Source organism: Orcinus orca, chromosome 14 (assembly GCF_937001465.1).
Source record: "Orcinus orca chromosome 14, mOrcOrc1.1, whole genome shotgun sequence".
NCBI classification, from domain to species: domain Eukaryota; kingdom Metazoa; phylum Chordata; class Mammalia; order Artiodactyla; family Delphinidae; genus Orcinus; species Orcinus orca.
In genome coordinates, this window is record NC_064572.1 from 50,113,376 (window position 1) to 50,126,833 (window position 13,458).

Here is a 13,458-nt window from a genome sequence, read left to right on the forward strand (position 1 = left end):
ATTCTATAATGTATTTCTTTTTTCTTAATATATCCTCCAACAAATGATAGTGTAAAACTGACACTTAGTGAAGATGGTGAAGATGTGTTATCATGTTGGTCCTGACATATGTTCCAGCCCAGAATAAAATAGCTCTTAGAAATATGTGCATCCCTTGTTGTAAAGCAACTTATTAAAGAGACTGGCTAATGCAACTACTCCCCCCCCATCCTGCAAAATAATGTGCTCTATAAAACTGAGACTACTTTTACAGCATTTATTGAAAGAAAAAAAAGTGTTCGGATTGCCTATTTTAAGGTCAAATCCAGACTAGAAACTGAAGGACTCTAAGTGGTAACTAAACATACACTCATTATATGACCTTGAACAAGCCAAGCAGGCTGTGGCCATGATTATGTATACAAACCACCTACGTGGAGTGTCATGCCAAGGTCAATGTGTTTACACCAGCCATTTTTGTTATACACGCAGAACTCCATGCAGTTGTTCTGGGTATAGCAGTCGGAGTGGATGCCGGCACAACTATAACAAAGAGACTGCCAGAAACAGGCTGATTATATAGGCGATTTAGAGTTGAGCAAATTATGATAATGAATCAAGTAAACAAACATCTATGTTACATAGAGTGATTCTGGATGAACTACTCAATTGATCATAAAATTGAAATAACTGTTGAAATATCAACAACTGTTGAAGTATCCGATATATTGTTTTACAAATAGAACATTCCTCTCAACTAACATGTATTTTTCCATTAAAAAAATATGTCATGGGACTTATCTGGTGGCACAGTGGTTAAGAATCCGCCTGCCAATGTATATGTATATGTATATATACATAATATATAATTATATATAAAATAAGTAGGGTGAACATATAATTTATCATCAAACCAGGACACTTTGGCAATAAAGGATACTATTAATAATTAAATCAGGATATCAAGTATAAACTGGGATTGTCCTGGGCTAACAGGGACACTTGTTCCCCTAAGAAGGGTCATAGCAACTTCATGTCCAGGCAGCAAAGGAGAAAGTTATCAGCTTGGTTCATAATCACAGAGTATGTGGGATTTTACAAACTGAAATATATTCTCTGCTTCATCTCATTAAAGGCAGAGAGTGTATCCCAGGCTTCTAATGTGGAATAGATGTTTACATGTGATGTGATTGGACGTAGCAGACATAGATATACAGAGTTGTTTAACCTAAGAAAATTAGAGTTGAAAGTCCAAGAATAAAGAAAGACCAGGGGAAGTAAGTTGATTGATACAGCTTTGTTAAATTTTTAAATCATTGGACAAAGCTCTTGGAACTAATTTTTAACAAAGTTTCAACTAAAACTGAATTAAAACCATAAATTAACTTTACAGATTTAGTTATGACTACCTAAGTTTACCACTTTTCAATAGATTTGGATTCATGGCTCAGGATAATGTATGGGTTTTTCATTTTCTAAATGATAAACCAGAACTTTTTCTTATTAGGTTTATTATGACTCATATCAGAAAAACAAATTCTACAAAGTGATTTTACTCATTTATTTATATGACATTTTAACCCCAAAGTTTTCATTGCTGTATTTGTTAAAAGGGTAATAGGAATAGAAGTTTTCCTTATTTCTTTTCTCATTCAATAAATATTCATCATAGTCACTCTCAAACATTAGCAGAAATAAGAATTACCTGGAGGGCTTATAAAAATACAGATTGTTGGACCGTGTCCCCAAACTTTCAGATTCAGTTGGAATATGGTAGGACCCAAGAATTGGCATTTCTAACATGCTTTTAAAAGGTTCCCAGGTTAATCTGAGACTGCTGGTCTGGGCACTACACTTTGGGAAACACCAGTATATTGAACACATAGTATTTGCCAAGTGCCCTGTGCTGGGGATACAGCAGCAGACAACAAAATAGACAAAAATTCCTGCCCTCATGGACCTTCTTTTCTTTTTTTCTTTTAATTTTTATTGGAGTATAGTTGATTTACAGTGTTGTGTTACTTTCAGGTATACAGCAAAGTGAATCAGTTATACATGTACATATATCCACTCTTTTTTAAAGTCTTTTCCCATATTGGTTATTAGAGTATTGAGTAGAGTTCCCTATACTATACAGTAGGTCCTTATTAGTTATCTATTTTATTTATAGTGGTGTGTATATGTCAATCCCAATCTCCCAATTTATCCCTCCCCGCTTCACGGACCTTATTTTCTAGTGAAGGGAGATATACAATAAATACAGGATTAAAATATATAGCATGTTAGATAGCGATAAGTGCTGTAAAGAAAAACTAAACGTGAAGTGAGGCATATGATGAAGAGGATCATTAGGGAGGACTTTCTCAGAAGGCAACATTTGACTAAAGACCTTAAAGAGCTGGAGAGTGAGTCAGAGATATCTGGAGGAGCCCTAAATTCAAATGCCCTAAGGCTTAAATGCACTGGCCAAGTTAAAGAACGTGAGGAAGACCAGCATGGCTGGAGTTGAGTGAGCTACCATAGGGAGAGCATGAAGAAACAAGGAGCAGAGGCAATGGGAAGATCAGCTCAGGTAAGGCCTTATAAGCCATTGAGGGGTCTTTGGCTTTTATTCTTAGTGACAGGAAAGGCCATGGATAAAACGAGAAAAAAAATGTCATTAGCTGATTTGCATTTTAAAGGGATTACTGGGGCTACTAGGTTGAAAATAAGAGTCTGGAGTTCAAGAAATAGGTGTAGGCTGAATATATAAATTTGGGCGTTTCCAATCTATTGGTGGTGTTTAAAGCTGTGAAACTCATGAGTTTACTACAGACAGGAGTGTATCTAGAGAAGAAGAGTAGTCCAGGAACTAGCCCTGGGGAAATTCAACTTTAGAGGTCAGAGAAATAAAAATAAGAGCCTAGAAAAGAGACAGAGAAGGAACATCTGTGAAATAGGATAGAAACCAGCAAAGACTGGCATTCTGGAAGCCAAGTGAAGAAATTTAATCACCAGGAAGGAATTCATCAGCTGCTAATAGATGAAGTCAGATGAGTAATGAAAACTGACTCTTCACATAAGCAACATGGAGTTCAATAGTGGTGCTGACAAGAGTTGTTTCAGTGGGATGGTGGAGATTAAAAGCTTGACTGGAGTATTTTCTTGTGAGAATGGTGGGAGAGCTATTAGAGAGAGAGAGTGAGTACGGGCAACTAACTTGAGGAGGTTTGCTGTTAGAGAAAGGAGAGATGTGGGCAGTAATTGGAGTAGAAGGTTAGATCGAGGGAAGAGTTTTTGCTTTTCTAAGATGGGAGAAAGTATTCAAGATCTGTGGATTGATGGTTATGATCCAGTAGAGGCAGGAAAACTGGTGATGCAAAGAAATAGGGGCTAATACTAATATACTTGAGGAGGAGGGAAGGGCTGGGATTTTCTGCCCAGGTAGAAGGTCCAACCTTATATCAAAACATGGATAGTTGATCCATAGTAACAGGAAGAAAGGCAGAGTATGTGGGTACAGATGCAGGTTAACAGGGTGTTTCAGTGGAAGAAGTAAAGTCACCAACTGAGAAAGAGCATAATGAAGGGTTGTTGGACATTTGAAGGAAGATGAAAATATTTAAATATTCTCTAGTTGAAAGAGAGAAAGGGAAAGATAAAGAGAGGAAAGAGAAGAGAAAGAGAATGAGAGACTGAGATTGGAGAAATGTGGTAAGATTGCAAGCAGTGCTAATATAATCAATTTGATATTTTGAAATTACTATTTCATTTAAAATCTCTTGGGTGTTTTTTCCAAATATCTGTAGAGCTACTAATCAGAGTAATGTGTACCTTCCCAAGATCTCCCTTATTAGAAATTATACAAAAAAGTGAAGGTCATTTGTTTGACCTGTCAATGAACCTACTCATACAGAAGTGCATTAAGCCAGGTTTCAGGATAAATTGGGATAAAATATGCTAGTGAATTCCTGCTTTGTGAGATTTAATATAAATATATGATGAATAAACTAATACATATATATCTATAGATAGACATAGATATATAGATAGATAGATAGATATCTTTGCTGTCTTTTAAAATTTCAAAAGTGTAACTGTTTCTCAGTTGAGGTGAAAAAGTATTCATTAGACAGAAATTTTATGGGATGACCAATCAGACCTCTTGTTCATCTGTTTTCAACTATTCTGTGAGGAAAACACTTGTGTTCCAGGAACCCTTCATACATGTGCGGCCTAACTTTGATCAATGTTCAAATTTTTTTTTTCATAATAAAGATATACGGTGTTAAGACAACGTCTGTCAGGAACAATACTCCCTTGAGTGTGATAATGGACAGGTATAACTTACTGTAATAGATAAAAGGAGTAGTATAACTCTGAACATGAAGCACAGAAACATGTGAGAACTTGGCCTGTTAAGTGTATAAGACAGTCTAGTCAGGGCAGTAAAAGATGTTATCAATCAGCGATAAAGCTCTGAAAAACATCTAAGGAAATAGGATAATTCCAGATGCTTTGATGGACACTGAGGATGTCTTATGTCTTTGTAAAGAATACTGCCTTTGTCTGAGACAGTTCTCTAGTGCAAGGTGCAGATCTGCATGTGAGGGCAAGAAGGCAATCTTACTCGTGCATGTGTTCCTTCTCTACGTACCCGCTGAGACCTACTGTGTACAGCACAGGGGAAGGAACTCTAGAGAATGTGGAAAAACTTAAAGGTTTGGTTCTCACCTTTGAGAGGCTTACAGTCTAGTCAAGAAATCATCTACACGTGAAGTAACAATATTTAAACAAAGCAAGATACTAAACTGTATTTGAGGTTCAAGAGACATGCAGATAACGAATATTTTTCAGGGCCAGGGTAATCATCATGGGGAGGTTTGGCCCTCAATCATGCTACTGCCTGATGAGAGGTCCAGCAATACTTTGACTTTTGTTCTAAACTTGGATACCATCAGAATGCTGTTGGAAGCTTTTTAGAAATACAGGTTCCTTGACTCCACCACATCCCTGCTTTATGAGTTTTGTGAACCTCAAAAACTACCCCATACCTGGCTGCACAAGTTGTAGAAGGAGCTACTTCACCCAAGAAGTTTTTATTTTCTTGTTTCAGCTTAATCACTCAGATATTAGTCTTTATCCAGAAAACACAAAGACATTATCAGCATTGTCAAGATAGATGGATTCTTTCACTCATTTTTACCCAAGGACAGTGGGTTCCTGACCAAAAGAAATGAAATCCACAGGACATAAAGTAGAATTATGCTTTCTGATCTTTTGTAAGAATTAAATTTTTCACATGCATTATGCTATATGAATCAATTACAGTTACAGTACCTGTTTCTATCAATATGGAACTGGCAAAATCTCATTCATCTTTCAAAATTCTTCTCAGATGTCACCTTCTCTATGAAAACTCCACTGACCACCTCCTAAAAAAGAATTATTTCTCCCTCCTCTGAAAGAGTAGTATACCTGTACATAGCATCAATGTTGCCATAATAAGTAAATATTGAGGTTAGCTGTTAACTTGTTGTGGGCTGAATTTCATCCCTTCCCCCAAATTTGCATGTTGCAGCCCTAAGACCCAGTACCTCGGAATGTGATTATATTTGGAAATAGGGCCTTTGAAGAAGTATTTAAGTTAAAATGAGGTTGTTAGGGTGGACCCTAATCTGATCTGACCTGTGTCCTTATAAGAAGTGGAGATTTGGACATACAAGAGATATACTGACAGGCATGTGCACACATAGAGAAAAGACCAAAGACCATGTGAGGACACAGCAGAAAGGCAGCCATGAGCAAGCCAAGAAGCAAGACCTCAGAATGAAATTATCCCTGCCAAACACCTTGATCTTGGACTTCTAGCCTCTAGAACTGTGAGAAAATTAATTTCTCTTGTTTAAGCCATCCAGTCTGTGGTATTTTGTTATGGCAGCCCTAGCAAACTAATACATTTGTCTAATTGTCTTACTGAGGATGAGATCCTTCACGGCATGAACTATGTCTTACCTTTGGTCCCCAGCATGGTGTCTGGGGCCTAGTAAATGTCCAGTAAATGTTAATTAAACTTACTTATTCTAGAACAATTGTAGAACAATTACTTATTCTAGAACAATTTTGTTATGAAGGAAACAATTTTGTTATGAAGGAAAAAGAGTAAATATTCTGTAGTTTACTTATATATGTTATAAATTAAAATAATTTATCAGATGCTAAAAAATATTTTTAAATTAGAAGAAATTTGGAAAACAAGAAAAGATGTAAAGAAGAAATATTTAAAAACTACTTATAATCCCACACTTGGGCATGACCCTTTTTACTATTTTAACATACTAACATAAACTTTTTTATTTGAAATTTATACATATATATGTAATTCTTTTTTAATATTCTTTTTGTATCATTTTTCTTTGAATAATATATATATAAACATTTCCTGGATTATTAAATAATCTTTAACAATATGCCTTTTAATAGCTGCATACTATTCTATCATATCGATCTACTAAAATTTATCTCCTATTTAGATTGTTTCTGATTTGGGAGATGATGCTACAATGAGCTTCTTCGTATGAAAATCTTTACTCACATCTCTATTATCTACTTATGATAAACACCTTTAGGATTGGACACATGCACATCCAGCAACTTTAATAATATGGAAGGTTCACTCTAGGAAGGTCAGTTATCCAACACTTCTATAAAAACTTTTTTATCCACAGAATGTACTGAATCCCTATATGTCAAACCCAGGATAACTACTTTTCTATAGAGATGAGAAAACTGAGATCTCAAGATGTTAGAAAACAAAAGCCAACTGAAAAATATAGTCATTAAGTTTACACAGCATGGGGACTTCCCTGGCAGACAAGTGGTTAGGACTCGATGCTTTCACTGCCATGGGCCCAGGTTCAATCCCTGGTTGAGGAACTAAGATCTCACAAGCTATGTGGCCCCCACAAAAAAAAAAAAAAAAAAAAAAAAAGTTTACACAGCGTGTACACCAGAATTAACTGTTTTAGTATAAAGAATGTTATGGGCTGGTTCACCCATGTCATTGGTCATGGTCCAGGATAGGAAGAAAAATGGAGGATCCTCTGCCCTGTGTACTCCTGGCTTTTGAGGAAGGCCAAGGTCAAATGAGGACCAGGGTGGACCCTTTAAACACAAGACCCAAACAGGAACTTGTCTTGTCAGTGTATAAGTGTGGTACTCTTTATAAGAGTTGAGAGGAGGGAGAAATTGCTGTGGTTAACTGTAATCTGAGAAAGCTTCATGGAAGAGATGAACTGGGCATTGAAGAATAACTGAATAACTATAGTTTACAGAGGAAGAGAAAAATGACCAGACCATCTGTGGCAGGCAGAAATGGCTCCACACAGATATTCACTCCCTAACCCCCAGAATCTGTGAATATATTACCTTACATGGCAAAGGGGAATTAATGTAACAGATAAAATTAAGTTTGCTAATCGACTGATCTTAAAAATAGGGAGATTATCTTGGATTATCTGGGCAGGCCCATTGTAATCACAAGGGTCCCAAAATGAGGAAGAAGGAATCAGAAGAGTCAGTCAGAGTGATATAATGGGAGTAAGATTCAACCAGACATCATTGGCTTTGAAGATGGAAGGGATCAGTGGGTAAAAAATGAGACCAGTCTTTAGAAACTGAAAACAGATTTTCCTCTAGAGCATCTATAAGGTAATCCTGCCAATACTTTAATTTTAGCCCAGTGAGACCCATGTCAACTTCTAATTTCTAGAATTATAAAATAATGAATCTGTATTGTATTGAACCATTAATTTTGTGGTAATTTGTTACAGCAGCAATGGGAGATAATACACCACAAAAAATGGAACTACAATAAAGGCACAAAATCAGAATTCATGTGGGACATGAGATAGCATAAAGATTAGAGATTTATGCTGATGAATAGTGGGAGACAAGTTAAGGAAGGTAGGTTGAGGCTGGATGGGAGGAAATTATGAATGTCTTTCAAAATAATTTGAATTTTATCCTGCAGATGATAGAGAACATTTGAGCAGGAGAGTGACATAATAAAAGTGATACGTTTCAGCAAAATTAATCTGGTGGCAGTACGTAAGGCGGATTGACTGGAGAAAGAGCAGTTAAGTTTTTACAATAATCTTAAATGTGAATGATATGCATCTGGACTATGGTGGCAGCTCCAGTTGAAATGGAAGCTCAGGCATGAGAAACATTTTAACAGACAAACCATGTACATACTTTTTCTTATACTGAAATCATTTCATAGACTTATCCTAATTCCAAATTGTCAAGTGAAGTGCTGTTGATTTAGATAAATTACGAGAAGTCAAATAGTCCCTCAGAGCTCTCAAAAGAGAACATATATTCTTTTTAAATCTGTACAGTTCTACATAGAAGTATTTTAGAAAGAGATTGATCCTTTCTCTATTGTCTTACCCTGTAAATCCAGATGACTAAAACTTATTCTTTACTGAGAAGGAATGTGAAACAAATTGCCTACCATGAATGTCATTCCATCTATTTAAGTATATAATTGATTCCAGACAATGGGAAGCTTCTTTTGTCAGTAACAAGTTTAAACTCTGCCTTCACATACAAATTATTTTTCAAAGAAAATAAAAAGTAAAGCGTTTAATTCTGTTCTCAAAAGAGCCCATGATAAGATGAAACTGAACATTGATTTGTTTTTCTAGTATTTTTTTAACCAGTAGATACTGCCTAAAAGTCAGTTGAATGATAAACTAGAAAATTTTCCCAATTCCACCTTGAGTGTGTGTGTGTGTGTATTCATTAGTTCTACTTTATTTACAATAGCTCTATGTAAATTGCATGAGAACACTTGGGTGTCAACTTGTGATAAGTAATGTATTTGTTGAAATGCCTCTTCTCATTATCCTACCTATTATTCCATTCCTTCCTGTAATGGAGTTTTTCTCCTTAGTGTCTACACAGAGTAGCTGCCCAGTTAGATTTGGGTGGATAGATGGATCGATTGATAAATGAAATAGAATCACAGGGTCAAATAATATTCACAATATTTAAGGACTTTGATATATACTACCAAAATACTTTCTAAAAAGAGGTTCCATCTCACTAGCAGAGTACTTATTCCAGCTCACTTTTACCTGCACCAATTAATGTTTTCCTTACTAAATCTTTGTAAATTTGTTATATTAATCCATTCAATAAAAGTGAGATTAAATATCTTCCATGTTCATTAGATTTGCATATTTTCTCTTTGTCCAGGTGTCTGCTCATTTCCTTTTATTTGTCCATTTATATGTAGAGTTGGGTACATATCTTAGATAATTTACACATACTTTTTATAAATAAGACTTTTTTGACAAATATTTGTTATTTGTACTTTAGTATAAGTGATTTTAACATGCAGAATTTTTTACATTTTTATATACTTGAAATCTTATATTTTTATAAACTCAGAAATTCACTCCAGACACAATTTACCTCACCCTCCTCATTATATGCTGTGGCCTATTAGTCTTTCCGCATAGCTTTCAACAGGCCTGGTTCAGTCCATCCACGGTCTTTACAGATGCTGTCCCCTATTCTTACATTTTCTCCCTTCACATCTTCCTATCAACCCCTCCAAAGGTATGCATGCCCTTCACACTTTTACAACTCAGTTCCAATATCACTTCCTTGAGGATACAGCCTGTCAGGTATTTTGGTCAACACCTGCCAGAGTAACTGAATTATAATTATATAGTCATTAAAATTAATATTGAATTAACATCCATTTGGGTTAAGGTTTATGTCTTTTCAGAAGAGAATGGTCCTCTGTTGCTCATTTTCAGACACATAATGCCTTAGCAGTTGCCTGGCAAATAAGAGACACTCTGTTAATATCTGTTGTATTAATCTATTCATTGCATTTAGAAGTAGAGAGTCTTACCTGAACTAGGGGTGGCAATAATTCTACTTTTGTATGTTTGTTTTATTTTTTTCCATTTAATTCTCATTCCACCTGGATTTCATATGTGTGGTATGTGATATAAATCTGTTTATTGATGCTTTCTGGTATATTTATATATCTGACTGATAAAGCAAGTATCTCCTTCTACTCTTTTAAGAAAATTGTAGATTTTTTTTTTCCCAGTTTGTTTCTGTAGGTGAAGTTCAACAAGTAAAATCAGTCTGCTTGGGTTTGAAGATTGGCAGCCCCATTTATTAATTATGTAATCTGGAACAAATTGCATAATTTCTATGCCTCAGCTTTCTTAATTTTAAGACGGTCATAATAATAGTACTACCTCAAGGGGTTATAATTATGGTTAAGTATGTTAATTTATGTAAAATGTTTAAATTTAGGTGCCTGGCATATAAAAAGGATTTACTAAGTGGTAATAATGACATTTTTCATCAATGTTTCTCCTAAGAAAACCATTTGAAGCCTAATGGAAATGACATTAAATCCATAAATTTGTAATGACTTGATATATTTATAATATCAATCTTTCCATCAGGATCATATTTTCTATCTAATCATATCTTCTAAAGTGACTCTCAGCACAATTTCCTCACATTGACCTTCCCACACATTTTTTTCTTATGGCTATTTCCAAATATTTATATCTGTGGTACTATTATAAATGGCATATTTCAATCATACTTTCTAAATAGTTAAAAGCAGAAGTTAGGGCTTCCCTGGTGGTGCAGTGGTTGAGAGTCCGCCTGCCGATGCAGGGGACACGGGTTCGTGCCCCGGTCCGGGAAGATCCCACATGCCGCGGAGCGGCTAGGCCGCTGAGCCTGCGCGTCTGGAGCCTGTGCTCCGCAACAGGAGAGGCCACAACAGTGAGAGGTCCGCATACCGCAAAAAAAAAAGCAAAAGTTAAATTATGGAGTTTTATATATTTATCTTTCAGATAGCAACTTCATTTAATTCTTATAAGATTTTTAATGAGTTCTCTTCAGATAATTTTAGAGTACAAACGTATTGTCTAGAAACAGCCACTTGTGTGTCATTTCAACAGTTTTATTTCTTACTTTTGCTTCTTGTGACTTAAATCATTAGTTTGATGTTTTAGACTACTCTTTGGCAAAGTGTATTCTCCAGAAGCAAGTTCTACGGAGTGTTAATATGCATTTTTGAAGATAACTGGTAGCATGGTCAAATAAGTCTGGGAAGCACTGGGTTAACCGGACTAAAGTTCTCTTATTTGTATAGACGAGAACCTGAGACACAGAGAGCAAATTGCCCAAAATCATACAACCAGAACACGAACTAGAAATTGAATCTTGATTCCTAAATAATTGTGTCATAAGCTACAAATGATCAATGAAAATGAAAGAAATTAAAATGATGAAAGATATAAGTTGTGAAAGGCATAACAAAGAATATGTGGCTTATTTACAGGGGCCTTAAATCTCATCCCTATACTTTATATTAGGTTCATTTATCAATTGAGAAGGAAAACAAATTAGTCAGTTGGGTTCCTTAGTATGCTAATTGTTTTATAACAACATAAAGGCAGATAAGTATATAAAATGTATTAATAAAAGACAGACTATGTAGTTCCAGAAGACACATAAGAACAAAGTTCTATGAGAGTTAAAAGTGAGTGGGGGTGGGATGGGGGCACTATAGATAGATAGGTAGATAAATAGATAGATATGAATAGCTTAAGATTTAGAGATTTAGAAATAAATAGCTTTTATATAATTTATATTTTATACATATTCTGCCTTTTTTCTTCTATAAACTTTATAAAATGCCTGTGTATTGCCTTCTGACAATGCAAAAAATAAGGAAATCAGTTCCTCTCTTAATAAGGTTTCCAATTTAAGAATAACTTATGATATATGAAACAATGTCCATAATAGAGTAGGTAAAAAGTTCTTTTAGAACAAAGGAAAGTCAAATGAGGCCATATCTGAGATGTGTTTATAAGACAAGTAAAACTCTTAAGAATGGAGAAGGTGAGTAAATCATTTGAATCAGAAGTAGTAACATATATAAGATCAAGAAAGATACCAAAAACGCCAAGAATTTAGTCATAAAAAGTACAGCCATCCTTTATGAAGCATGTACTATACACCAAGCCTTTCATGTACATTATCTCTTTCAATCTTCTAACAGCCTTTGAGGACATTTTCTACTATCCTCATTTTAGATATAAGAAAACTGAAACGTCCAGGGGTTAAGTAATTTGTCCATGGTCCCAAGTGTAATTTGTGTAGTTGGATTCAGATTCAATTCTGTCTGACCACAAACTGCATGCTCTTAACAATTATGTCTATGTTAATAACTACTCTGGTGTGGCTGGCGCATGGGAAAGAGGACTGGTAGAAAAAAAAATCACTGAAGGTGAGTCTGAAAAGGAAATCTCAGAAAATATTGTAAATGGTCATGTGTGCCCAGTTAAAAAAAAATGTAAACTTTTTATTCTCTTGGCAGTAACAACAATAGTAACAGTAATAAAATTCAGACTATGATAATTTATGTAGCACTTATTAAATACCAGGTACTTTACTGAGAAGGTCTGGGACTAGGGTGAGACCAAAGAGGCTGTCAGGGTACAGAATTTAAGGAGGCACTCACCCTCAGGGTCACTGGGTCTCTGTACTGAGCACTTCACACATAAGAGAACGTTAAATGCTAGAAGTTTAGCCAGAATACTAAGGGATAAGACCAATAGAATAGATAGCAAGTACTCCCACAACCTAGAGCGAAGTGTTTTCAGGGCAAAGTAAGCGAGGGTGAAAGCTCTTCTGCTCCCAGTCATGATACCCAACCCAGCCTGTTCCATAGACTGAGGCTATGGGAACTTCTCTCTCTCTCTCTCTCTCTCTCTCTTCCTCTCTTCCTCTCTTTCTTTATCTTTGCGGTATGTGGGCCTCTCACTGTTGTGGCCTCTCCCATTGCGGAGCACAGGCTCAGGACGCGCAGGCTCAGTGGCCATGGCTCACGGGCCCAGCTGCTCCGCAGCATGTGGGATCTTCCCGGACCGGGGCATGAACCCATGTCCCCTGCATCAGCAGGCGGACTCTCAACCACTGTGCCACCACGGAAGCCTGGGAGCATCCTTTTGAAGCCTGTGCTATAACAGTCTCCTTAGGCATTCCATTCTCCCTTGGGAGATAAAGCAGTGCTTTTTTCCACCTTAGGCCATTTGAGAAGGACCTAAAATATTGGGTTGGCCCAAAAGTTGGCTTGGGTTTTTCAGTAAGATGTGGAAAAACCCGAATGAATTTTTTGGCCAACCCAATATCATTTAGAATATGTGCCCCCTGGAGGTTAGTGCACAAAGATTGACTAGATTTCTGGAAAAAACAGAACAAAGAGAAATGTAGGGGCTGCAGTGGGGGAAACTGCATTTCCATTAATGACAGCAGGATGAACACACATTTTGGACAAATTATACAAAACTTGGAAACAATGCAAAAGAAGGACTGCAAGTCCTTTCCATGCTGTGCTGACACATTGTACAAAGGGCTCACCTCGGGATTATTTAATAATTT